The following is a 27,011-nucleotide window of genomic DNA, read 5'->3' on the forward strand; positions in this document are numbered from 1 at the left end:
TAAATCCGGTATTTTTCATCAGTTCTCTTGTCCTTACACTCTACAACAGAATAGAGTTGCTGAAAGAAAAATTGAACATTTAATTGAAGTTGCTCGGACATTTTTGTTGCACATGAATGTGCCCAAACAATTTTAGAGTGATGCAGTTTTAACTGCATGTTATTTAATTAATCGCATGCCATTCAATATTCTTGGAGGCCAATTACCTCACTCCATTTTTTTTTTCTCATGATCCTATATTTAAACTACCTCCTCGTATTTTTGGGTGTGTGTGTTTTGTTCATCAACTTGCTTTCGGGGTGGATAAATTAGATCCTCGTGCCATTAAGTGTATTTTTTTGGGATACGCACCAGCGCAAAAGGGATATTGATGTTACAGTCCAGTTTTAAATCATTTTTTCACTTGTGCTGATGTTACTTTCTTTGAATCCACTCCTTATTTTATGAAGCAAGGTATGTTTGTGAGTTAGACCAGTGTTTCTCTTTTCCTTCTCCTATTTTACCAGTCCCTTCATCTTTATTACCTGACTTATCTAGTTCACCAGATTCTACAACTCGATTATCTCGTCATAATCTTCAAGTTTATTCTCGTCGTTCCATGGTTGAGAAAGCTCCTGATATGCTACGTACTTCACCAATTAACTCTCAATCTTCAGATCCAGGTATGACGCCCTCCTGTGAGTCAGATCTTCCTATTGCTCTACGTAAAGGTAAGAGACATTGTACTTCTCATCCTATTTCTAACTTTGTCTCTTATTCTCATCTCTCTCTGTCATATTTTTCTTTTGTTGCTTCCTTTGATTCGGTATCCATTCCTAAAACTATTACCCATGCTCTCAATGATCCTGATTGGAGGTTAGTTATGCAAGAAGAGATGCTTGCTTTGGAGAAAAATGGTACTTGGGATCCTGTTCCTCTTCCCTCTGGTAAGCCGATTGTTGGTTGTAAGTGGATGTACACTATAAAAGTACAACCTAATTGTTCTATTGATAGATTGAAGGCTCGTCTGGTAGCTAAAGGATTTGCTCAGGTGTATGGAATCGACTACTTCGAAACTTTTTCTCCTGTTGTAAAGATTACCTCTGTTCATCTCCTTATCTCTTTGCCAGCAATTTATAATTGGCCATTGCATCAGTTGGATGTGAAAAATGCATTTCTACATGGAAATTTGGAAGAAGAGGTATATATGGAACAACCTCTTGGATTTGTTGTTCAGGGGGAGAATTCGCGGTTGATTTGTCGTTTGAAAAAATTCTTATATGGATTGAAACAGTCTCCGAGGGTTTGGTTTGGCCGGTTTAGTAGTGTTGTCATAGAGTTCGGTCTGACAAGATGTGGAGTAGATCACTCTGTATTTTATCGGCATTCTAATGTTGGTAAAATTTTATTAGTTGTTTATGTGGATGATATTGTAATTACAGGTGATGATATTGTGGGGATCCAGAAACTTAAATCCAATCTGCAGGCAAACATTCAGACAAAAGATTTAGGTCATCTACAGTATTGAAATATGTATTTGATATGTTGAGTGAAGTTGGGATGTTAGGTTGTCGACCTGTGGATACTCCTATGAATCCCAATGTGAAATTAACAAGAGATCAAGGTGCATTACTTGATGATTCTAAGCAATATCGAAGACTTATGGGTAAATTAAATTATCTCACTGTAACGAGACCTGACATTTCGTTTGCAGTGAGTGTTGTGAGTCAATTTCTTGATACTACTCGTACTAGTCATTGGGATGTTGTTATACGGATTCTCAGGTATCTTAAGAGTACTCTTGGAAAAGGGTTGCTGTATCAAAATCATGGACACACTGATATTGAAGGATATAGTGATGCAGATTGGGCTGGTTCTGCCTCAGATCGAAGATCGATCACAGGATATTGTGTGTTTATTGGTGGTAATTTAGTGTCGTGGAAGAGTAAGAAGCAAACAGTTGTCTCCAGATCAAGTGCAGAATCTGAATACCGCGCTATGGCTCACACTGTGTGTGAGTTGGTTTGGTTGAAAAGCATGTTACTTGAAATTGGATTTGAGCATAAACATCCTATGAATTTAATGTGTGATAATCAGGCAACTGTCCATGTTGCGTCTAATCCAGTGTTTCATGAAAGGACAAAACATATTGAAATTGATTGTCACTTTATTCGAGAGAAATTGCTTGACGGAGTCATCAAAACATCTCATGTACCGTCTGTAGATCAATTGGCTGATTTGTTTACCAAGAGTTTAGGGGGCTCTAGGGTGAAATACATTTATAACAAGTTGGGTGCTTATGATATATATGCTCCAACTTGAGGGGGAGTGTTAAGAGAATATTAGTATTCTTGTAGATAATATTAGTAAGGGTATTCTTGTAAATAGTTGATTAGGTTTGTACTCCTATAAATACTAGTTGGTCACTCATAAGACTGTGACTAGATGTTTTCCTCCCAAGATACCTATTGTCAAATACCTTAGATAGTCACCATCCAATCTAGCAACAATCAGAGTCTTTCCATCGTGGTCAGCAGCTTCACGACAGAAATCATAAAGGGCTTCAAAAAATTGTGCCTCATCTATACCAATAACTTCTAGCTGTAATCATGGTAATAGCAACTACTAAGGATACTGGTGCACTGCAAAATAAGATTGTCATAATGGTCCGATACAAAATTATGAAGAGTTCTATGTTCCTCGTAAAATGTATAGTTTCCATCTTGGTTGACCCAAACAAAATGTCGCCATCTAGCATTCTAGCAAAATAGTATATGGCGAACCAAATATCATATGCATGCCCAGGCAGTTGAAACCAGACCAAGATGCAGCAATACTTCTCAAGTACAAGGTCAATTTTAACAGGGAATACCTTATCATATGCCTCACTACCAAGCTTTTGTCTGAATGATGAAAGATTTGCCAATGGCCAGCATGGCAGTTTTTCGCCATCATGAGTAACAATTGAATCCAATGCATATCTAGTGTCCTTATCTGATTTTATAACCGCAACACTTCTGCATAAAGATACTAATTAGAAAAGGATGAGATAAACAGAGGTCTTGTCTTCATCCACCAAAAATCCATGCTGTCCAGATGGTACAGTTGAAAACAGGAAAAACAGCAATGCCAAATTAACTAAATCAGTATCAAGTTCCAATCTATTTCCACAAACAGTTTTGTGTATAGGAGATTCTTGGATATATAATTTATTATAGTAGTTGCAAACATGATCTCCAATGCCAAATTTGATCCCCCCCAATAAAAAAAAAAGCCCAAAACAATTAAAGGTGACCATTTATTTAAAAGTTTCTATTCAAACTGAAGCTTAATTCAATTTCTATCATGATTATTTCAATATTCTCTTACATGGACAATAATCAGATGCAGAGTAAGGAATTTTCTTATTTCTTTTCTCAAGAGGCCAATAGAACGTGTCAATTTCCTCTTCATATTGTTCCAGCAATGAATCAGATAACGATCTCACGACACCTACCAAGCCTCAATTACACATGCCCTATAAATTGAAGATAATAAGACATTCACTCAACTTAAATCAGCCTCACAGGCAATAGAGAGTCTATTTAACAAACCATCAATGATACATTGGTGGTAGGAGGATTCTAGAACTTCAGATTGTTAGACACCAGACAAAAGCCTTCAACTGATTAAATAGATGGAACCGGAGTTATAAACATTGCATTGACCTGATAATTGACCATAAAAATGGAAATTAAAAGTTGCAATAAATCAAATTGCCTAATCTGCTGCACTCTGAGCATCAAAGGCACATAAAGAACTCAAGTGGAAGAAATGGCATTTCAATGGACATGACTTACCAAGGTCCAGTTTCTATTCATTCCAATACATTCAATCCATAAACCTCTGCATAAAAAATTCAGACACCAACTGTGAAGCTGACTTCTGAACAACTTCCAACATCACCTCAATATGGTCTGAATATATTTAATCAATCTCCTAAAGGTCCTTGCATTACAAAGTGAACAAGAAGGGGGAACAACTTTTGGACTCAAAGTTTCAACTCCCAACGAAATCATAAGTTATGGTCAACGTCACTGTTTGATTTTTGTTTTTCTTATCTAATTTTCTAAATTTTAAAATTGTATTTAGTTTTTTCCAGAATACATTTTTTTAAAAACTATATTTGGCTTTTTTTTTTGCTTTTAAATTATACGGTAAAGTCGCAAATCCTGTCTGCCTACACTTTGTGGACGCCAATATATATTGGGGTGGGGATAGTAAAGTCTATGGATGTCAGGTCACAATTATTGCTTAGTAAGAGTTTTAAATTTTTTTTTGTAAGTTTATAATTGATTCTTTTTAATTAATTTTACAAGTTAGGGCATTCTAGTAATTTTTTCCAAACCAGACAGGGAAGATGGAATTTTCCTTGTTATTTTTCTTGGTAGGATCCCTAATTCCACTTGGTACATCAACAATGAATTATTCCTCTATATTTTAAAAGTTAAATCAGATGATGCCATACATATATTCCTTTATATTTTAAAAGTTTTAAGTTTAACTAATAGTGTTTAAATCAGATGATGCCATACATATATTAATAAACAATGATTAAATAATATTAAAAGTAGAAAGAATGACAAAAAAGTACACTACATATATTAATAAACAATGATTAAATAATATTAAAAGTAGAAAGAATGACAAAAAAGTACACAAAATAGCACAAGAAGATTAATTTTTTTGAGTTATTGCCCAACCAGACTTTTTTTGGCCTAGTGAATTACTGTCTGGTTATTTTAGTTAACTCGAACTGAATAGCCATTCCATCATTACGTCAATCAGATAAATTGATTGGTTTTTTTTTTAGATATCATAATTTCTATTCTACACCTACTCCTACTCTACACAAGAATAAAGGGTGGATCCAAGGGCGCAAAGGGGGATCTGGAGAAGACTGAACAGCCACCGGATTAGACAGGTACCTATGTACCTGCTGGTAAAATTTTCAGAAAATCCTAAATAAAATTGTAGGTCTACACCGAAGTAGAGTTTTAACTCTCTCCTTGGTGGCAAACTAATCTAGGAGTAGTTGGTTGGTCAATTAGAGGCTCTTCTTCACTAATTATTTTATTTTATTTAACTATTTTGCTTCGAGCAAAGTGTGAGACGCATTTTTGATTGGATTGGAAGCTTCTCCAAAATGATTATATATTTGTAAAAGGGTTAATTTCAAAAACTTTCCCTAAGATTTATCCTAATAATATCCTCCAGCACCCCTAACGTTTTAGAAATCTCACATAGTTTTCTCAAAATAACAATTTGGGTAACATTGTCACCCCTTATGTGTAAAAGTAATATTAAAAAAAGCATTGGAGGAGAGAGATTATATTATCTTTCTACTTTTATCCTTGTGCAATTTGATTTATGAATTTTGAAATATAAAGAAAAAGACAAATAAGGTGGAACACTAAACTCAGAATATGAGAAGGTATAAGTGTAATAAGTAATAAATTTTATCATTTCATAGTCAGAGAACACCTTTGTGTGCAAGGGTAGCATTTTAAGCTACTTTAATATTATAAAAAAAATGACTAAAATTTCATGAGATTGGTTGCAGTAGGGAGGAAATTGTAGAAGATCGTTTGTAGCATAGACAAAAATTAAAAGTAAAGATTTTTGCAACAAAGAAGGATAAAAATATTTTCAATGGCATTCTTGTTATTTGGTTTTTAGATATTTTAGAATGTAGGAATTTTTTGACCTTTCTCCAGTCTTTTGCTACTTGAAATGAAAGGGTAACATTAATGTCATTTCAACGCCTTTAATTAGGAATTCTAGTCATATAATACTAATAGGGGATGTAAGTGAGATTTTCAAAACTTTTAGGATGCTAGTTGATATTAGGATAAATCCCAAAATCAAACCATGAAATTAGCTACTACTTGTAGTTGGGTTCTAAGGATACGTTAGTGAGCCGAGAAGAACACTCTCCAACATAAAAGAAGTGCCAAAAAAGGATCAAAATCAAAACGAAAATGGCGGCTGCTGCTTCTTCTTGTTCTTCTTCAATTGCTAATAACCGCTTAGTTCATCATCGTCCCCATGGCATCTTCAAGCATAATCATCAGCCCATCATCTCTGTTCCGCTCAGACACCAGCAATCATCATCTACATCATTGTCTCTCCATCTTCAACCACCAAAAGGTCGACTTGATTTGATTTAGCTTTCTTTTTTCTTTTTTTTTTTCCCGATTAAGTAGGATGCAATACTTATGTTTTGGACTTAATTTACAGAATCTAGATTTGGGATTTTGTGGAAGAGGAAGGAGGACGAGAAGGGCCTGCTGGGAAGTCTTGCAGCTGTTCGACAGTTGACTGGCTCACTCACAATTGCTGAGGGTCTCTACTTTGGCATTGTCTGCGTCATTACAATTTTCCTTTTCCCTCATCTATACATTTTTTATTTTATATTCCAATCTTGTTTCAGATGTTTTAGTATGTCAATTAAATTCCTCTGTCCAATTGTTGGCTTGGCAATTAATATTACAGTATCGGTTTTTTTTTTAGGCCCATGAATTCAATAAGGAAAAGAAAGGTCTCATTTTTGGCGGGTTTTGACAGATGAGCTCCATATTCGTCAAATTGAACGATTTATGTGAACTTTTTTTTGTTGTAAGGAAATGTGCTTTCCTTTCCTGGGCCAACTTTGGAAGCATTTTTTTTGGAAAAAAGTTCTTAACTGGCTTTCAACAATGTGAATAAAATGCTCAGAGGAAGGATTTTCTGGAAAATGAAAGTTATTTGAGTACAAAAGAGGTAGAAAAATAATGACAAGAGATATATAGCTTATGAGTGACTGAAATATCTTGTGTGAATTCTGTTTTTTCAGTTATTTTATAGATTTCTTTTTAATTTTAGCTATTTTATTTGTTCTGATGGGTATTTTCTTAGAAGTAGCGTTATTTCATTAAGTTGGTTTTTTGTCTTACTTCAATTAGGGTTTTCGGCTGATTATTTGCAAATCTAATATTGGGAGTTGAAGGAGTTGTTGATTAGTGTTGTCACTTTGTAAACTAGGTGTTCTATATAAGATGCAATAGATTTAGTAGAATGCAGGCTTGTAAAATATAGATGATTCTTGTTGTATAGTATCCAACTAGACTTTGTCAAAGAGAAATGACCTAAGGCATTGTTTTGACTTCCATGTGGTTTTTCTTTTGAGTTGTAAAGCGTTTTTTGATTATTTTTTTATTTTGGAGATTGTATTCTTTTGTGTGTAAAGGTGGTGGCTCGCTTCAATGAAATTGTCACAAAGCCACTGTTGGAGGGAGCTTTGGACACTTTCAAAAAGTACTCGGTCAAAGAAGAAGATATCGATGTAAGTGATTTTGAGCTAGTATTTGTTTTCTTGCCTTTTTTCTTGCACCCTTGTTAGTTGTGACTTCATTAAACAGTTTGACTTCTACATTTTGGATCTTGCTTCCCTTGATTGGACTTTTCATGTATCACTTAAATGTTATAATCTACATACTCATTTGGTGCCTATCTTGGTATTTTTTTCTTTATGAAATTTGCTGTCAAGCCAGTTGCCTTGTCATTTCGTAACTCTAATCATTCTTGTTTTACATTATAATATTTAACCTAGAATTTTGGTCGTAAACTAATGATGCCTTATTATGTTGGTTTTTTTCTTGCAAATGTATCAACTTGTATTTTTTTCAACACAATTTTATTTTCCCTATTACTAGAAGTACTAGCACATTTTTCTTGGTAGCTTTATGGGATATGGTTTGCTTACTGATTCATTTTTTCAAGATGATTAAATGACATTTGGGTTCAATATGGTATCAAACCACATTATACATGTTATCTTGGGGGAGCTTTTAACGAAGTTAAGAAATGGTTTATGTATTGGAAGTGTTGAAGATATGTGATCTAATATTAGGAAAGATATGATTATAGTATCATGTATTAATTAGGTATCATATGATTATAATATCATGTATTAATTAGATAGTAGATTGATTTAGATTAGCACGATTTTAGGATCTAAATTAGATTACACTTGTGTGTATATATATATATGTATATTGTGTAGTCCAAATAAGATGAAGAAAAGTATTTTCTCTCCATTTTTCTTAGTTTTCATGGTATCAGAGCCCTACCATCAAGGTTAGGGTCTCTGTCCGCTGCCAGAAAATTCAGTAGTCATCTTTCGGTTCATCTGGTTCTGTATAGGACACATCTCTGTTCTATTGTTCACTCTTGTTTTAAAGAGTTCAGATCTGTCCTTTTTATTTTTATTCTGTTAATTCTGAACCCATGGCAGAAACGAAATCTGTCGTTACATTTGATGTGGTTCCTGTGATGTCTAAGATCACGGACCACAAACTCAACAATTCTAACTATCTTGATTGGAGCAAAACGGTTCGTCTTTATCTGCGAAGCATTGATAAAGACAATCATCTGATTGATGATCCTCTAAAAGATGGTTCAAGACAGACATGGCTAGGGGAAGATGCTAGATTGTTCCTGCAAATACGGAATTCTATTGACAGTGAGGTAATTAGTTTAATTAATCACTGTGAATTTGTTAAGGAGTTAATGGAGTATTTAGAATTTTTGTATTCTGGTAAAGGGAATATTTCTCGCATATATGAGGTGTGTCAAGCCTTTTATCGTGCAGAGAAACAAGATAAGTCCATCATGACTTATTTTATGGATTTTAAGAAAACTTATGAGGAGCTTAATCTGTTGTTACCGTTTAGTTCTGATGTGAAAGTTCAACAAACTCAACGGGAACAGATGGCCATTATGAGTTTTTTGGCTGGTCTTTCACCTGAATTTGAAACTGCTAAATCTCAGATTCTTTTCAGTCCTGATATCTCATCCTTACAAGATGTGTTTAGTAGGGTGTTTCGCACAGAGAATACCCAGTCTGTTCAGTCCAGCAGTGCTCTTGTTGGTCTTGGAAAACAGCAATACAAAGGTGGTGGTAAAGGAATTGACACTCGGGGATAGAATGCAGAAGTGGTTGTGTGTTACTATTGTCAAAAGCCGGGCCATATGAAGCGTGATTGTAAGAAATTGCAGTACAGGAACTAGAGAACTCAATCCGCACATATTGCTTCTACCAATGATACTATTAACCATGAAAAGTCTGTTACGATCTCTGCAGACGAATTTGCTAAATTTTCTCAGTATCAAGAATCATTAAAGTTTTCATCTACTCCCGTAACTGCCATCGCTGAGTCAGGTAAACCAAACACATGCCTTGTGTTCTCGTCCTCCAAATGGGTAATTGATTTTGGTGCCATAGATCATATGACAGGTAATTATAGTCTATTTTCCACCTTTCAGCCACACACATCTGCACCTATAGTTACCTTAGCTGATGGGTCAAAATCTCGTGTTCTTGAATCAGGCTCAGTTAACCCCACTCCATTAATCTCATTGTCATTTGTCTTACGTTTGCCTAAGTTGTCCTTTAATTTAATTTCTGTGAGTAAAATTACCCGTGCCCTCAATTGTTCTGCTCAATTTTTTCCTGACTATTGCTTGTTTCAGAATCTTACGACGAAGCAGATTATTGGTAAAGGGCATGAATCTGGAGGTTTTTACATTCTTGACACACAGATACCAAAGTCCATAGTTTGTTTTGGAATTGTAACTCCATTTGAAACACATTGTAGGTTGGGTCATCCTTCTTTCCCGTTGTTAAAGATACTTTGTCCACAATTTCAGAGTTTGTCTCTATTAGATTGTGAGTCTTGTCAGTTTGCCAAACATCATCGTGTTAATCTGAGTCCTAGAGTCAATAAACGAGCGGATGCTCCTTTTGCATTAGTTCATTCAGATGTCTGGGGACCTAGTCCAGTCATTTCTAAAACTGGATTCAAGTATTTTGTTACTTTTGTTGATGACCATTCTCGTATGACTTGGTTATATTTAATGAAAAATCGGTCAGAGTTGTTTTCTCATTTTTGTGCTTTTTGTGCTGAGGTTAAGACTCAATTTAAGCGTTCTGTACAAATATTACGAAGTGACAATGCCAAAGAATATTTATTCGCACATTTTCAATCTTATATGGTGCAAAATGGCATTATTCATCAAACCTCTTGTGTGGATACACCATCCTAAAACGGGGTCACAGAACGAAAGAATAGACATTTGCTCGAAACTACAAGAGCCTTATCATTTCAAATGCATGTTCCTAAACATTTTTAGGCTGATGCAGTGTCCACAGCTTGCTTTCTAATTAATCGTCTGCCTTCATCTATTTTGAATGATGGGACTCCTTATAATACTCTTTTTCCAAATAGCCATTTGTTTCCCATCGAACCTAAAATCTTTGGGTATACATGTTTTGTCCGCGACTCTCGTCCCCAAGTCACTAAATTAGACCCCAAATCATTGAAATGTATTTTTCTTGGTTATTCCCGTGTCCAAAAAAGATATAGATGTTATTGTCCTAGTCTTGGCAGGTACATTGTGTCAATTGATATTACTTTTATTAAAAATATACCTTTTACCCCATCCTCATCTCATTCATGTCAGGAGGAGGATGATGATTTGTTAATCTATACTGTCACATCTTCAAGATCTTCCCCTGCTAAACCTCCAATTACTCATGTATATTCTCGACGACAAAAGTCTCCTGAATCAGTTCCTTCGTTACTAGGTCCTGTCTCAAGTGATGATCTTCCTATTGCTCTTCGCAAAGGTAAGCGTCAATGCACTTATCCTGTGTCTTCGTGTGTATCTTATAATCATCTACCCACCTCTTTTTGTTCCTTTATTACATCTATTGATTCTATCTCCCTTCCTAAAACTGTTCATGAAGCCCTATCCCATCCCGGATGGCGCAATGCTATGATAGAGGAGATGAATGCTCTAGATGGTAATGATACTTGGAACTTAGTAAATTTACCTGCAGGGAAGAAGACCATTGGGAGTAAGTGGATTTTTGCAGTTAAATTCAATTCTGATGGATCCGTTGCTCGATTAAAAGCTCGCCTTGTTGCCAAAGGCTATGCTCAAATCTATGGAGAGGATTATTCTGACACTTTTTCTCCTGTTGCTAAGTTAACATCTGTCAGGTTATTCATTTCTATGGCAGCCACTCATAATTGGTCTTTGCATCAACTAGATATCAAGAATGCCTTTCTTCATGGAGACCTCCAAGAGGAAGTTTATATGGAGCAACCACCAGGGTTTGTTGCTCAAGGGGAGTCTGGGAAGGTTTGTCATCTTCGGAAGTCCTTGTATGGACTGAAACAAAGTCCTCGTGCTTGGTTTGGAAAATTTAGTCTAGCAGTTGAAAGGTTTGGGATGCAGAAAAGCAAATCTGATCACTCTGTTTTCTACAAACAGTCAGAAGCTGGTATTATTTTGTTGGTAGTATATGTGGATGATATTGTTATCACTGGGAATGATGCTGCAGGTATTTCATCTCTTAAAACTTTTCTCCATAGTCAATTTCAGACAAAGGATTTGGGACTGTTCAAGTATTTTTTGGGTATTGAGGTAGCAAAGAGTAGGAAGGGGATATTCCTGTCCCAAAGAAAATATGTTCTTGACTTACTATCTGAAACGGGAAAATTGGAGGTTAAACCAGCTAGTACCCCAATGATCCCTAACTTGCAGCTCACAAAAGAAGGTGAATTGTTAGAAGATCCTGGGAGGTATAGAAGATTGGTTGGAAGTTTGAATTATCTTACAGTGACTCGTCCAGATATCGCGTATTCAGTTAGTGTTGTTAGTCAATATATGTCTAATCCTACTGTTAATCATTGGGCAGCTGTAGAACAAATTTTGTGTTATTTAAAAGGAGCTCCTGGACGTGGTATTTTGTATAAAAATCATGGTCATACTAGGATTGAGTGTTTCTTAGATGCTGATTGGGCAGGATCCAAGGCAGATCGAAGATTCACAACTGGATTTTGTGTCTTTGTTGGAGGAAATCTGGTCTCATGGAAGAGTAAGAAGCAGAATGTTGTCTCGCGATCGAGTGCAGAGTCAGAATATAGATCTATGGCACAATCGACATGTGAAATCATGTGGATAAATCAACTTCTAACTGAAGTAGGTCTCAAAACCACAATGCCTGCAAAATTGTGGTGTGATAACCAAGCGGGTCTTCATATTGCATCCAATCCCGTATTTCATGAGCGAACAAAACACATCGAAATAGATTGTCATTTTGTTCGTGAGAAAATACAGCAGGGCTTGATTTCTACAGGATTTGTAAGGACTGAAGAACAATTGGGAGATCTCTTTACGAAGGCTCTACATGGGGTTCGAGTTGATTACCTTTGTAACAAGCTGGGCATGAACAACATCTATGCTCCACCTTGAGGGGGAGTGTTGAAGATATGTGATCTAATATTAGGAAAGATATGATTATAGTATCATGTATTAATTAGGTATCATATGATTATAGTATCATGTATTAATTAGGTAGTAGATTGATTTAGATTAGCACGATTTTAGGATCTAAATTAGGTTACACTTGTGTATATATATATGTATATTGTGTAGTCCAAATAAGATGAAGAAAAGTATTTTCTCTCCATTTTTCTTAGTTTTCAGGAAGTAACACAGTTTACAATTGGGGTTTGTTAATAATGCAAGAAAATGAATTGGCCAAATGTATTATGTACATCACTCAAATATGCCCTTTTAACTGCTCTTAATGGGTTACATATGAATCCTTATGATCATTTTGCATCAGGTTGTGTGGGTTCCGGGTAGTTTTGCAATTGGTCTGGTCGCAGAGAAACTTTGGAAGTCAAGAAAGTACCAAGCCATCTTATGTATTGGAGCTATGGTAAGCACTCATCAGCTATTTCCTGTTTGATAATGCTTGGTCAGTAGATTTGATTCCCTCATTTAGTTGTTTATGTTCCACTTATACTCTTTTCCCATTCAATTGAAGCATTAGTTATGGAGAATTTTTTTTAGCATTCTTTGGTTTGCTTATAAGTTGCATCAGGCTATTAAATGGTATTCTCTTTCGCAAAACAAAGTATGATTGCTACTGTTTCACTCTTGTATTTGTAGCTTAATTGTAACTGACATTGGCTAGAATCCAGTGTTCTCAGCTTTAACGGCCCCTAAAATGGTTACACCGATATCATAGATCAACTGTTACATTATTAGTTATTCCTGTGAGGACATCCTTGATGTTTAAATCAACCTGCTCATAGCTGCGAACCAGTCAAGTGTTCCATATGATGCACGGAACTATCACTGCCAGTAAAACATTATTATACTCATTTAGACTTTACTCGTCTTCACTTGATGTGAAGGCTGGAATCCTTATGGATATTAGTTTTCCTGAGTTGTTCATAAAATTTGAAACTTGTTATGCAGTTAGACTGGAAAGTGTTGTCTTCAGCGTTGAAGATTAAAACTACCACAAATGCACACATTTGCAAGAGTTTATGCTATGTTTTCCTATCTTTCTGTTTGGGGGATGAATCATTGCTTAATGTTGGACTGATCTATTGGACCATTTATGGGGTACTATCTTGATTTTTAGCTGAACCTATAAATATATGTTGAGAGAGATGCAATTCAAAATACCAAAAACTCTTCAGTGAATCCATCTACTGTAGATAAAGAATTAAAAGTTTCCAGTCTTGTGCATAGGGAGGCACATACTAAAAAACAGTATGTGCACATGATGGATGACGCTGTAGTCTTCTACTACTTTGCCTATGGCATACAATCTATTAAGGAGTTCTACAATACAGAAAAAAATAATAATAATAAAAAACTTGACAAGTGATAGATAAAAAAAATGGCATAAAGAATTAGCTGCCAATGCTATAAAAATGCGCCCAGCAATGAAAATGCCTTGGGACAATCAGGTGGGGCCTGGGTATTGAAGGGTGTTTGCCAAGACAGTTGAGGCATATGCCTTAGGTGATAAGCCATGGCTTTTGTGCCCCAAAGTTTGATGCATATGCGCTGTAATGCATATTTGTTAGGAGTACTTCACAGTCAGAAATTTGTAGTTCATAGTGCATAGGTTCACATGCATTATTTGCTTCCGTAATGTGGGACAGTTTACAATTATAAACTTAAAAATTCACTTGGTCTCTCTTTGTTGCACAGTCCGATCTCTTAATCCATGGTATTTTTACCGGACCATCATTTTTTGACTCCTTTACTTTTCTGATTTACATATGAACTTTTTTTCTTTTTAATTACAAAAAACATTGTACTTATTAGTTTACATGCCATGTAGTGTGATTTAAGGCTTAAGATAATGTTTCTATCAACTTTATATTTTGGTCTTCTTGTGCTTTGGGTCAACCTTGTATGTATTTTCCAATTGTGGAAAAAAATTAAAATAAGTAGTTTATAAAGTGAAAGATAGACAGCTGTCCTTTTAGTTTTGGATGATCTATAGATAATGATTTGATGGAGGGATTGTGTTTTTGACACCTATTTATTAGGTAATTCAAGTTGTAGTGTATGTTTTATTTATCCATCTGTTATAATTCTCTGTGATATTTTTTAAATTTAAAGCATTTAGTAATATTTTTTTATAACAAATTATACATAGTTTCTATGTATTAATATTGAAATTTCAAGATTTGCGGGGCTAACGCCTTACGCTTGGTGCTTTAAGCTTGCCCCAACTGAGATAAAACACCATGCCTAACACCCCTAAAGATGGCTTTCAGGTGTTATAATTTTTTTTAATTCCCCTAAAGATGGCAATTAGATGTTATATCATTTTGTCTTATTAGTAATTTCTAGAGTCTTATGAATCAGGTTCATCCCTGCATCTTTGTGTCAAACCTCTTTGAAACGGCTCTGTCTTTTTTTATTATTCTCCATTTAACCCTTTGGAAATCACTTTGAAACTCACTGCCAGAACTGGTTCTTTGACAACTCCTTTACCTCAGAATATCCAGTTCTGTTTCAAAGTAACGGCCAGCCTTTGCCTTTTTGAAACACTGTTAGCTACATAACTGCCTTTACACCTCAGGTCCAGATGAATCTGAGGACAAACATCTACCTAAGTTAGTCATCTCTAATGAAAGTTTTCCATGTTTTGATGCTTGGTAAACTGCAAACCTTCTTGGTCAAGTATTGGTTTGGCCATGTATAGTGTTTCTTGGGAAATTTCGATCAAATACTAAAAATTAGAATTGCTTTAGGAGCAGTTTACTGGACATGTTCGTGGAAGTTAAATAACCAACATTTGTTTTTTGGCTGACAACCAGAATGAGGCCAAAGATGCACCTTTCATTGTGCAAGCATAAATTTAACTTTGATAAAACATTGTTGTGATCAGAGTTGTTGAACACCTAAGACACAATAGTTTTCTATTGTTCCTAAGATGCACCTTTCATTGTACAAGCATAAATTTAACTTTGATAAAACATTGTTGTGATCAGTGTTGTTGAATACCTAAGACACAATAGTTTTCTATTGTTCCTAAGATGTCTTTGGCTTAAGACCTGAGCCATTGTTTGAGGCCATAGGCCGAAGGAGCTGTCTGATTCCGGTGCTTCAAGCTATGTAAGCCACTGTAGTTCGGATCAGGAATCTTCTAGCAATGCTTAAAAATGAAGCTTTTTCTGTGGAATAGTTGATATAATATGGTCTTTAACATTTGTTAGTAGTAAATTGATATGAACTAATTGCAAATATAATGTAACTTCCATTATAGAAGGGCACGGAGAGTTTTTGCAGAAATGCTACTTAATTTCAGGTTGTTTGTTTCAATCATATCTGCTTAGGACTGGTTTCTTATTGCTGCTAATGAGATTTCTAAGTTTTCCCTTAATCTGCATTTTGACTGTTCTTGCGAGCTTCAGGATTACCTTAAGTTATACTCGTTTCCTTCCCTTTCTTGATTGTATTGGTTGTCCCGCGGAAAAAAAAATAAAGGGTAGAATGGGCGGGATAGATTTTCTAAGGCACCAAATATAATAGGGAAAAGTCCGGTCATTACTGCCATAAACAAAATCACATACTTAAGGCTCTTCCAATGAATGGTGATGATGGCTCTGATTTATGTTTGAGTTGATAATATACTTCTAGATTATTTAGTAGGGGGCTCTCTAGTATTTACTAATTGTAATAGAATTCCTACCTTTTAAATGGTGATGATGGCTCTAACTTCACATTAAACTTGGTAAAATCAACCATCATTATCAAATTCTTCTTCCACATTTGAACCTTGTATTCCAAAAATTGAAAATGTAAATTTCAGTTGGAAGTAGAGAAACAATTTTGATTTTGCTGATGAAAAGAGGACGCATTGGCTTTTCGTGTGATTACTGCTTTCTAAATTGGATACAAGTGGATATTGGACTCTTAAAACATAATGAGAAGGTCATGCTCTCTCTCTCTCTCTCAAAATCCTCCCTCCCTCCCTCCCTCCCCGTCTCTCTCTCTATCTCTCTCTCTCTCTATATATATCTCTGTCTCTCTCTCATGCGCACATACATGTGTGGACCTATTTTCTTCCCCTGTCCTTATATTTTTTTGATCTTGGCTGTTGGATGATGGCTAGTCATCTAGTAACATTTGACAAAGCTAGACTATAAGAGGTTGCTTATAGTTTCTAAAAGGAGAGAAATGGTGGTTATGTTTCTTCTTACTCAGTTGAAGAATTGAAAACCTGAATCTGGATATGAGAGCATCTGGATGATAATTGTTCTATTTGGGGAAAAAATTGTTACTTCAACTTTTGTAACTTTATGCTTCTGCTTTAAAATAGTGATTCTATGATTCTTATTTTTCTTAAAGAGTACAAATATGTAATGACTGCTAAAACATCTTGTAGGTTGTTTAGATCCTCAGTTATTTGTATGAGGTTTCATGGCTTGAGTTCATTCATTTTAATTACCGGATTATGGTACCATTCAACTTCATTACCAGCTACTGGTTCCTTATTTCATGCCAGTTGTTAGTGCATGAATCAATGTTCATGTGTTTTTTTTTCCTGTTACTTGCTCTTCTGGCCAGTACATTAGAGGCGATACTTCCCATTATGATGCTGTGGCTAATTCAGCTGCATCCGGAGTACTGTCTGCAGGCCTTAAATCTGGTTAGTCAATGTAGTCAAACACAAAATTTGAATGTCTTTCCACTGTTGGCGGTAACTTTCTGTATTATATCTCTCAAATTTGCTAATTCACTTTTTATGTTTGCATTATTATAGTACACTGCTCAGCATGAGATTTCTGTTCCTCATATGCTGTGTAAGAAAAAAAACTTTCTATAATAGATTTTCCTGATTTACCTAGTTTTTTTTTCCGCTTATTGACTCTCAGATTTTTGGGATACCAAGCATGAGGGTTAATTTCCTGTGGGCAGAAGAGAGATGATTCAGTTATATAATTATCAGAAGTGACTTTGTTTTCTTTAATGTATATGAAAATAGAGTTTGTGTAAAGCAAGTAAAATATGATGTCTTTTATTCTTCGCTGTTACTTTATATTTGTTGAGAAGTTTGGAGGGGAGAGGAAGAGGTCAGGTTTCCAAGAAAGAGAATTATCCGGCTCCTGCCTACATTTCCATATAGATTACTAGCCCAGGGTATGGTTTATTTCAATACCTAATGAAGCAATAAATGTGAACCTACAAACTGTAATAATAAAATTGCCCTTCATAATGGAAATGATATGCAAGTTTTCTTGATCTTGATGTTTTCATATACTGGGAATGGCTTCTATCTAAACCACTATATGATCTGGAGAAACAATTCTTACTAACTTGAAATACTAAAAGCATGAATTCAGCCCTAGGGGAAATCGTCATTAGAGGAGCCTTGGTAGATTTGATTGTATTAGCTAGATATCCAGTAGCTTAGTTAAACAAGTTTTGTTAAGAAAGGAATAAAAAATTGGTAACTGTGTAATACTACATATCCATAGGTGGTAGCAGTGATGGAAATTTTTGCCTAGTTGACAGATGGTTTTTGTGTTAAAAGCACTCATCTTGTGTTGTTGAAAGATGTTCATGGTTTATTGCAACTTGGAACCACTTTGAAATTGTCTTATTTGTAATAAGTGCACTGCATAGTGGTTGTACCTATTTTTCCCATTTTGTGCTCATAGACACGGAAGCAGAGGATCTTATATTCTCAAATGTCAGAAGATGAGAAAAATGTTTAGCGTAGGAACTTACGGATACATACCTCATAACTGGTACTTGAGGCGTTTAGGAATCATCAACTTGCGTTGTTGTGTGCACACTTAGAACTTCATTTTTGTGTTTCAAATACAGACAATTCTGTCCGTGGAATGCAGTCTCAAAACATTTACAGTGCCTTAATGGTGAAATATTTAATTTTCCTTTGAATGAATTCCAGGTGTTCCATGCATATTTGGTGTTTTGACCTGTGATGACATGGAGCAGGTAAATTCATGAAATTTCTCTTTTGCTTAATACAACTCAATGTAAACTCATGGTTGAGCTTTCTGATCTCCTATACTCTTTTTCATGGGAGTTATTGCACTGAAAATCATAAAGAAATGCAAGGAGGTAAACTCATGGTTGAGCTTTCTGATCTCCTATACTCAAGGTTACGTCTACGGTGGAAAGTTCACTTTCTGCCCACAGTAGGCAGAAGCAATGCAAGGAGGCCAACTGTGCTCTGTGGGGACGCACAAAGAAATAATGTACCGGACACTGGAGAAAGCGTTGTGCTTGGATGAAATAATGCAATACATTTTAAAATTATAATAAAAGCCCTCTTAAAAATTTATTCATCATCTAATGCCCAATTTCCACCGTAGACGTAATCGTATTTTTCCAGGTCGTCATGTTTTGCAACATCATCGGGTTCTGCTTGTTTAAGCAAGTCTTGTCTATCTGTGTACTAGCGTCCGTGAAATTGCTACCGAAACCGGGTGGAAGTCTTGTCTGTCTTTAAATTCTCATTAGTCTCCCAGATTTTGGATATATGAAAAATTTTGGCTGTAGGCTCTTTTTTTTGTTTTTTTTTTTTGGGATTTGTTAAAGAAGGACATTCCAATGTATTCTTTTTAAGAAAACTCGCTGACCCGAACTTGACCCGCTAAACCGAAAAGAGTCAGGATACTTGACCCGAACCCAAAAAATTTCAGGTTGGAGGGTTGAACCGAAATTACTCGAAATTTAATTTTAATTTATTAATTTATCACTGTAATTTTTAATAAAACCAATTTTGCACAAAACTAATTACGTAATCAAGTAATAAAAATTTAAATAAATAATCCCAAACCAAATCTAAAATAAATAAAACACCGTAAAAGTGTATTATCACAAACCAAATATAAAATAAATTAAAACAGTATAAAAGTAAAAAATAATATAATACATTATTTGTCCAAATATAATAATTTTAACTTCACACAAGTTAAATAAATTCATTTAAGATTAAGTGATTAATGCCTTTGGAAAAAAAAAAGAATAACTTAGTTTAGTTAGATAAAATAATTTTTAATTCGTAAACGGGTTATCGGGTCACCAACGGATTGACTCGTATTCGACTTCTTTTTGGGTTCATCGGGTTCGACCCGGTTCTGATCCAAACCTGCGAAACCTCAACCTAAACCTATTAATTTCGTATAAGACTCGTATTGTGTTTTCAAATCATGTCGGAAATTGTCACCCCTAAGTGGATTCAAGGAAGTCAATGGGAAATTTGGAGGGGGCTGAACGAATCAACACCGAACCAGACGGATGCCTTTATACTCACTAGTGAAATTATAATTAGCATTATGCTTCTATAATTAGCAATATTAAATTGGACACCAAAAACTCTCTAATTATAATTGACATTGTACTCCTATAATTATGATTGTACATGATATATGACAATCACAGTTCATTTCATAGCTTTGAAATCGGAATTGATATTGCAGATGAGTAATCACAAATATAATTGAAAATTTTGTTTTAAAAACAAAACTAAATTTGTTGGTGCCTAATTATAAACATAATTGACATAGAGGACTTGAATATATGTTTGAGGGAGAACATAAATTGTTCTTTTCAATATGAGCAAAAATTGTAATTGACATAGTGAACTTGAAATCGAAAGAGAGATTGGATATGTTCAATACATGTGTTAAGATAAGATGTTGTCACTCAATCAGAAGTTGAGATTAAAATCGATGATAATTAACGAATATAAGTTTAATTTTGTTTGTAATAAAGATCAAACAATTGTTATAGTCTTAATTAATTTGGAATTGAACAACTGCTATTGCAAAGTGTAAATTACACTCCAGATTGATTTTCAATACTGGCTTAAAAGTCATTATGTCAACTATATAATTATGTTTGTGAATCAAATTCACTATGTTAATTATGATTGTGATTAATTATCCACAACCACAAATTTTGATTTTTTTCAAATAATGTGTTAATTATGTTTACGATTACTCACCTAAAATTTTGGGTCAATTATGTATATATTCACTCATTTGCATCAACTAACAATTTAGTTTAAATCAACATAATTCTTTCTTTAAATAAACATTTACCGCTTAATAATCTTGATTTATGATCATATGTATGGTTTATATATATAATTTCGGTTCTTTTTTTTTTAAACAAATTCGATCCTATTATTTCTACTCTTCCCACTATTTTTTACTTCTCTTCGCGCCAATTTATAATCAACGATCTACTCCCGTATATTCCAAAATGGGGGACGCCCACAACTTGTTTTGGGGGTCATAAAACATGCCCACAACTTGTCTGGGGTGCATGTTTATTCACAATAATACAGTCCATATACTAAAGTGGGTCCCATGTTTACAACTCCTTCCACCCGGTTTCGGTAGCTATTTCACGGACGCTGTCCTTTGCCGGGCCCATGCTCATGTGCTGTCCTCATTCCTTTTGTTCTGCCTACTATACAAAGACGACTCAGCTTTCCACCGTAGAAGCAACCTAGGAATCATCAACTTGCGTTGTTGTGTGCACACTTATAACTTCATTTTTGTGTTTCAGATACAGACAATTCTGTCCGTGGAATGCAGTCTCAAAACATTTACAGTGCCTTAATGGTGAAATATTTAATTTTCCTTTGAATGAATTCCAGGTGTTCCATGCATATTTGGTGTTTTGACCTGTGATGACATGGAGCAGGTAAATTCATGAAATTTCTCTTTTGCTTAATACAACTCAATGTAAACTCATGGTTGAGCTTTCTGATCTCCTATACTCTTTTTCATGGGAGTTATTGCATTGAAAATCATAAAAGAGTTCATCATATAATTGTCATGTTGCTGAATATGATAATCTTCCTGTGGGTAATTTTTGGTCAAATTTCTATGCTGACGGAAATTGTTGCCCTGATCTTTACCAGTATTCTACAATTTTTCCCATTGGTACCCCATTTCTTAAAGTTACATTATGATAAATGCAGGCTCTCAATCGAGCTGCTGGTAAGTCCGGAAATAAAGGTGCTGAAGCAGCGCTGACAGCTGTAAGTCAATTTCATTTTGTTGAGTTACTTTCTTGTCTCTTCATTTTCTTGTCATTTTACTCCATGGAGTATTTATTTGCTGTCTGACAAATTGTTTGCTTTTTGAATAGTATCTGGTTTGTGTTCCGTTTAAATCAAATGTCATCAATAAAGAACCTTTTCTGTTTTTCTTTTTGGTTTGGTTGCATTGGAAAGGGGTGATTTGACAAATTTCTCCATCTCTGCTGCATTTTGTCCTTGTAACTGGCCTTCTCTCAATATAATTTAGTATTATACAGCCAATAGGAATGCTTGGAAAGGGCGTTCTTACTTAAGCAGTGAGGTATCGATCATCCAAAATAAATTATTTTTTGAGTTAAAAATGGGAGTTAGAAGGCAAATAAGGGGTTGAACTCCATAACGACCATTGGTGGGTCTCTCTGTGATGCTGGTGGTTTCCCAACCAGAGTTTCTCAGTAGGACTCTAAAATATCTAGCTTTTATTAGTTCCGACTTGTATCTAGTTTATGACAGTGCATGTAGTTGTCAGTAGGTTTCTAAATCAAATTCTGATTGATTGTTGCTCGTAATATTGTCCTTCTTTAGGTCATCATCTTATGAGTAAGAAACTCTTGCGGGAAGAGTCTGTTTTTGCTGTCATAGCATATTTAATGGCATGATGTTCATTTTGTATCCTGGGTCTGACAAAATAATGAGTTGTACCATATTTTAGAAATTAATGTTCCTGATCTGCATTTTCCTCTCTAATAATGTCTATTCATGATCCGGTACCAAAGATGAATTTGTTTCCTTGTTTGAGTTGTATTGCAGATTGAAATGGCTTCTTTGTTTGAACACCATCTGAAATTTTAGGAAGCAGGTGCTGTCGACCAACATTAGAGCTTTGTACTGTTGTAATTCTTCTATTCTGAATCCTTCTCAGCAGGCAGAATAGGATTCCTTATTCCAAAGATTTTGTGTTGTAATTCCCTGCATGCATTCAATCGTGGGCTACATTGGGTTACATGGAATATTTGTTGGGATTTTTGTAAACCTTATATAACAGTTTCTTCTATACTCTCATGCACTACGTTGGTTTCCAATTTGATGTTTGTAGGGCTTTTTGTCTATTTGTAAACAAACTTGTTGGTGAAATTAGTGCCAGTTTCTTGTCAAACCTGGTAACTTAAGTAGTGTTGACCTTAGTTGATCAGTCCTTGGTTTTGATGATTAACAAACCAAAATGTAGATTTGGGCTAATGTTTTTATGTGAGCAATTTGTTAGAACAGATTCTTGTGGCACAAAAGAAGAAGCAAAAACAGGGCACTCATGTGGGACGTCCGAAAGGAAGCTATCGGACGTCCGAAAGGATGAAGAACATCAGGAAGGATATTCTGTCGGACGCTCGTGAGGAAGCATCGGACGTCCGGATGGATCGGACACACTCTTCGGACGCACATCGATCGTGTCGGACGTCCTAAAAATTCCACGAAGATTTGATAACTCTCTGGACGACGTTCGGACGCAGGGTTCGGACGTCCGACAGGTGGTTTGGACGATGGGATCGGACGATGACTAAGCTGTCGGACGTCCGACAGGCCAACGGCTAGTTTCGACAGCATTTAATATTTGACCGTTGGAGAGCCTTTTGGAGCCATTTCTCACCTTCTATAAATACCCCAAAACACAAGAAGACAGAGGACTTTTGCCAACACAAAATACAAGCTTACAAGTGAGATTTTTGAGTAGAAAGATTCTTTGTTGGTTGTATAAGGGGTTGGAAAAGTTGGGTTGTGAGGTTGCTCAAGTGAAGGTTACTCTCTAGGTGGAGTAAAACCTTGGTGAAGGTGAACCTATCACTTGAAGTGGTAAAACCTTGGTGAAGGTTGCCTCATTTGTTTAAAATAGTTCTTAATTGGGTGAGTGATCTTTCAAGTGTAGGTTGTTGAGGGTTAAGTAGAATAGTTGTAAAACTCCTTGGCTCAACCAAAGTGTGTTTGGGGTGAGGAAGGAGTGAGCCTTCACTTGTACATCTTGGTTAGCATCGCCATCTATTGAAGAGGCTATTGGATTGATATTTGGTTTGCATTTCTTATCTTTTCTCTTTAATTAAGTTTTCTTTATTGTGCTTAAATTTGATATATCTTTGTGCATCATTGTGAAATTGTTTGTACTCATTGGGTTGCACCCGGCCTTACAATTGGTATCAGAGCTTGGTCTCTTTTGATCAAGCTTAACCGCTTAGAGTAAAGATCATGGCAACCATAAAAGTTTCCTTTTTAGAAGGGCAATCTATTGATAGACCACCTATGTTTAATGGTTCTCATTTTAGCATGTGGAAACAAAGAATGATGATTTTCTTACAATCCGTTTATATTGAATTATGGTATGTGGTAGAAGATGGTCCTTATGAAGCTAGAATAGTTGACTCTACCACTAATTTGAGTAGATTAAAAACTAGACAAGAATTGAATGAAAAAGACAAGAGATACCTTTCTTTGAATGCCAAGGCCATGTGTATATTGTACAATGCATTAGATGTAAATGAATCTAGTAGGATTAAAGGTTGTAAATCAGCTAAAGATATTTGGGATAAATTGTGTGTATTTCATGAAGGTAACCAAGATATTAAAGAACAAAAGAAATCTTTGCTTGTTTCTCAATATGAATTTTTCAAAATGCATCCTCTTGAAAATGTTGATAAGATGTGTAGTAGATTTTGTGACATTATTGAAGATCTTAAATTGCTTGGAAAAAAATATTCTTTGGGTGAGAAAAATAGAAAGATTTTGAATGCCTTGCCAAAAGAATGGGAAAACAAAATAAATGCTATAGAAGAGGCAAAGGATTTAAATTCTATGTCCATTGAATCTCTTGTGGATACCCTAACCTCTTATGAATTAAAGCTGAAATTCAAAGTGCAAGAGGAAGAAAATGCAAGAATGTATAAGAGAGGCATAGCTTTTAAAGCATCTCAAGTGGGGGATAACCCATCCTTCATGGGTAATGAAATCATGGAAGTGGACAATGATATAACTCCTCACATCAAAAGTTTCAAAAAGATCTTCAACAAGAGATGTTCAAGAGGAGATTGCAAAATTACATGGGATGAATGCAATTCAAAAAGAGAAAAAGAAGAGTTGGCCCAAATGGCACTAATGGCCGTTGGAGAAGATGAGGTAAGTTCTTATCACTCTTCTTGTGATGAAGATAATGAAGATGATGATGTGAAAATTCTTATGATTAAAATGCATAAAAGTTTGAGAAAATCTTATGCTAAAAATAAAGATTTGAAAACAAAAATAAATGATTTGTTGGAAGAAAATTCCAAACTTTTTCAAGAAAATAAATGTTTGAGAATGAAAAATGATGATTTAAAAAATCAAAAAAGTGTTTTTGATTGCAAAAATAATTTGAAAAGGAAGTTGGAAGAGAAAACAAAGTTTTATGAAAAAATGTTGGAGGAACAAAATTTGTTAAAGAAAAGAATTAATGTCTTGAACGAGTTTCTCCAAAATGAAAAACAAAAGTTTTCTCAAACAAAAGAAAGCAAATCTTTTCAAGGCACAAATAAGTTTGCTATGATAAGAAGTAAGAAAATTAGTTGCATTAAATCCACCTATGTGCAAAATACTTCTATCATGTGTCACTTTTGTTGCCAATTTGGACATATGCAAAATGATTGCTATGTAAAGAAAAATATGAGAAAAGGTATGAAATCCATGTGGATTGCTAGATCATGTTGTAATAACTCCCAAGGACCCTATTATGGTTTTGACTTGAAAAATAAACGGGAAGTTGGCTTTTTGATTGATGCCAAAAGGGGGAGTAGGACTTATTGAAGTTTCTTTGTATGTTGGCATTTTCTAAGGGGTAGTTTTATTTGAACTTATTTGATCAAAGAAATCTTCATTTTGTTTGTCATCATCAAAAAGGGGGAGATTGTTGACCTTGGTTGATCAGTCCTTGGTTTTGATGATTAACAAACCAAAATGTAGATTTGGGCTAATATTTTTATGTGAGCAATTTGTTAGAACAGATTCTTGTGGCACAAAAGAAGAAGCAAAAACAGGGCACTCATGTGGGACGTCCGAAAGGAAGCTATCGGACGTCCGAAAGGATGAAGAACATCAGGAAGGATATTCTGTCGGACGCTCGTGAGGAAGCATCGGACGTCCGGATGGATCGGACACACTCTTCGGACGCACATCGATCGTGTCGGACGTCCTAAAAATTCCACGAAAATTTGATAACTCTCTGGACGACGTTCGGACGCAGGGTTCGGACGTCCGACAGGTGGTTTGGACGATGGGATCGGACGATGACTAAGCTGTCGGACGTCCGACAGGCCAACGGCTAGTTTCGACAGCATTTAATATTTGACCGTTGGAGAGCCTTTTGGAGCCATTTCTCACCTTCTATAAATACCCCAAAACACAAGAAGACAGAGGACTTTTGCCAACACAAAATACAAGCTTACAAGTGAGATTTTTGAGTAGAAAGATTCTTTGTTGGTTGTATAAGGGGTTGGGAAAGTTGGATTGTGAGGTTGCTCAAGTGAAGGTTACTCTCTAGGTGGAGTAAAACCTTGGTGAAGGTGAACCTATCACTTGAAGTGGTAAAACCTTGGTGAAGGTTGCCTCATTTGTTTAAAATAGTTTTTAATTGGGTGAGTGATCTTTCAAGTGTAGGTTGTTGAGGGTTAACTAGAATAGTTGTAAAACTTCTTGGCTCAACCAAAGTGTGTTTGGGGTGAGGAAGGAGTGAGCCTTCACTTGTACATCTTGGTTAGCATCGCCATCTATTGAAGAGGCTATTGGATTGATATTTGGTTTGCATTTCTTATCTTTTCTCTTTAATTAAGTTTTCTTTATTGTGCTTAAATTTGATATATCTTTGTGCATCATTGTGAAATTGTTTGTACTCATTGGGTTGCACCCGGCCTTACAAGTAGCAATCTAGTAGCATTGGGCAAGGTTCTGTTGTTTCTTTGGGAATTCTTTCATATTTCGATTTTCTGAAAGCTGAACGGGAAGTACCAATTTTGCTTCTCCAGAGATGGAATTTTTGATCAGGTAATGTGTACTTGAGAGATAGTGATTTCAATTATGAAAGCCATTAGGCTAGTGCTGCCAAATTTCACGGTTAAAATGTGAGTTTTATGGATTAAATGATTTAACAGCCTTTATAGAAAGAATCAAAATATAACTAACTACTGGAGTTGAATATAAATACAATAAACTCTGATGTGTCAAAGTCTATTTTATCTTCAATCAACTTGAAGATAACTAATTACGTGTCTAAATTTTTCAATTATTTTTTTAAAATTGTTTCTATCAGGAAGGGGTATGATTAGGAAGCAGGGATGGGGAAGGCATATTTTCAACTAAGTATTGAACATATATAATAGTAAATGAACAAAGGATGATATTCAATTTCGGAATATGGATAGTTTGTTAAACTGGTTCATATATGTGAACTATGCAAATAATTGATTTATGATGATATGTCATACAAACTTTCAAGTTCAAAATTCTGTTGGTAGTAACTTTTGTCTTGTGAATGAAATTGTCAAGATTTATTATGATATTTTGTTTTAGTCACCTTATCTCC

At 35.2% G+C, this 27,011-nt stretch overlaps 2 long non-coding RNA genes across 2 annotated transcripts; both read left to right on the forward strand.

Annotated features, from left to right (window-relative positions):
• The first annotated feature begins 12,697 nt into the window (after window positions 1-12,697).
• On the forward strand, window positions 12,698-18,356 carry LOC140004406 (uncharacterized). The gene is made up of 3 exons (XR_011814055.1): window positions 12,698-12,793; window positions 16,960-17,041; window positions 18,308-18,356. It is a non-coding gene; the product is annotated as an uncharacterized lncRNA (long non-coding RNA).
• A 2,670-nt stretch (window positions 18,357-21,026) lies between these two features.
• On the forward strand, window positions 21,027-23,007 carry LOC140004485 (uncharacterized). The gene is made up of 2 exons (XR_011814053.1): window positions 21,027-21,078; window positions 22,229-23,007. It is a non-coding gene; the product is annotated as an uncharacterized lncRNA (long non-coding RNA).
• The last annotated feature ends 4,004 nt before the right edge of the window (window positions 23,008-27,011 follow it).

Source organism: Coffea arabica, chromosome 5e (assembly GCF_036785885.1).
Source record: "Coffea arabica cultivar ET-39 chromosome 5e, Coffea Arabica ET-39 HiFi, whole genome shotgun sequence".
NCBI classification, from domain to species: domain Eukaryota; kingdom Viridiplantae; phylum Streptophyta; class Magnoliopsida; order Gentianales; family Rubiaceae; genus Coffea; species Coffea arabica.